The sequence below is a fragment of the Cebus imitator genome, unplaced genomic scaffold (assembly GCF_001604975.1).
Source record: "Cebus imitator isolate Cc_AM_T3 unplaced genomic scaffold, Cebus_imitator-1.0 Scaffold392, whole genome shotgun sequence".
Lineage (NCBI taxonomy): Eukaryota > Metazoa > Chordata > Mammalia > Primates > Cebidae > Cebus > Cebus imitator.
The window spans coordinates 1,884,023-1,885,697 of record NW_016107707.1 but is presented as its reverse complement, the minus strand read 5'-3'; the positions used below and the strand labels follow the sequence as shown (position 1 = coordinate 1,885,697).

The following is a 1,675-nucleotide window of genomic DNA, read 5'->3' as shown; positions in this document are numbered from 1 at the left end:
AAAAAAAAAAAAAAAAAAAAAGAACTTCAATAAACAGATGAATAAGAATCTTGCAAAGAAAAAACAGGAAAGAATATCAAAAGAGTATTCAGTTCCCAAAAGTCAGACATAAATTTTCAAATTTAAAAGACCCGTCAGGCCAGGCACAGTGGCTGACGCCTGTAATCCCAGCACTGGGAGGCTGAGGTGGATCACCTGAGATCAGGAGTTAAGACCATCCTGGCCAACATGGTGAAATTCCGTCACTACTGAAAATATAAAAACTAGCTGGGCATGGGTGGCAGGCGCCTGAAATCCCAGCTACTTGAGAGGCCGAGCCAGGAGAATCGTGTGAACCCAGGAGGCAGAGGTTGCAGTGAGCCGAGATTGCACCATTGCACTTCAGCCTGGGCGACAAGAGCGAAACTGTCTCAAAAAAAAAAAGAAAGAAAGGACAGAGAGAGAGAAAGAAAGAAAAACACACCATCAGGTGGGGCGCAGTAGCTCACACCTGTAATCCCAGCACTTTGGAAGGCTGAGGTGGGCAGATCACTGGAGGTCAGGAGTTTGTCAACGTCAGCCTGGCCAACATGGTAAAACCCCGTTTCTAACAAAAAAATCAAAAAATTGGCTGGACATAGTGGCACACACCTGTAGTCCTAGCTACCTGGGAGGCTGAGGTGGAAGAATCACTTGAGCTGGGGAGGAGAAAGCTGCAGTGAGCTGAGAGTACACCACTGCACTCCAGCCTGGGCAACAGAGCAAGACCCTGTCTCAAAATAAAATCAACCATCAGGCACCCAGCACAATGGACATAAATGGGTCCATATCTAGGCATGTCAGTGGGAAATTGCAGACACCGTGGGGAAAGAGAATATCCTACATGCTTCCAAAAACAAAAAACTTGGTTGCATATAAAAGATAAGGAATAAACTGTTTAATTTCTCAGCAGTAATACCAGAAATGAGAAGACAGTGGTGGTCACAATCGGGTAAAGACATTTTGAGATAAACAAGGTCTTGAAAAGTCTCATCTTTTCATGCCTGTTCTTGTCTACTCTAGAGTGGCACCACCAAAATAATGCAGCAAACTCAGGAATCTGGAAATAAGGGATCCAAGAAAAAGCAAACTGAAGGGAATCCCCAGGGAGCTGCTGAAGGGACATGCAGATAACAGCTGTGCCGGCAGCCTGGAGACACCCACCTAGACTCAGGCCACACAGAAGGCACCAAGAGAAATTTCCAAAACAGATGAAACAGAGTACCTCTTTGAAATTACTGAGGGTAGAATAAGTCAACTGGGGAAGAGTTTCACCATACATTGATCAATTCATAAAGAACTGCGCAAACAAGATATTAGTTCTCGAAAAACTTAAAATCATACAGGAAAGGAAAAGTAATCATAATAAAGGCTAACATAAGAATAAAGTTATGTATCAACGATAATGTAAACAAATACTCCAAATAAACTATATAGGTACAATAGATAAAAGGTAAAACAGGTGGCCGGGCGCGATGGCTCACGCCTGTAATCCCAGCACTTTGGGAGGCCAAGGTGGGCAGATCACAAGGTCAAGAGATCAAGACTGGCCGGGCGCGGTGGCTCACGCCTGTAATCCCAGCACTTTGGGAGGCCAAGGCGGGTGGATCACGAGGTCAAGAGATCGAGACCATCCTGGTCAACATGGTGAAACCCC

At 45.0% G+C, this 1,675-nt stretch overlaps 1 protein-coding gene across 5 annotated transcripts in view; it reads right to left on the bottom strand.

The window, feature by feature from the left end:
• The window catches only part of NIPA2 (NIPA magnesium transporter 2), a 30,806-nt gene that overhangs the window by 5,645 nt on the left and 23,486 nt on the right, over positions 1–1,675 (bottom strand). The gene's annotated exons all lie outside the window — the stretch shown is intronic.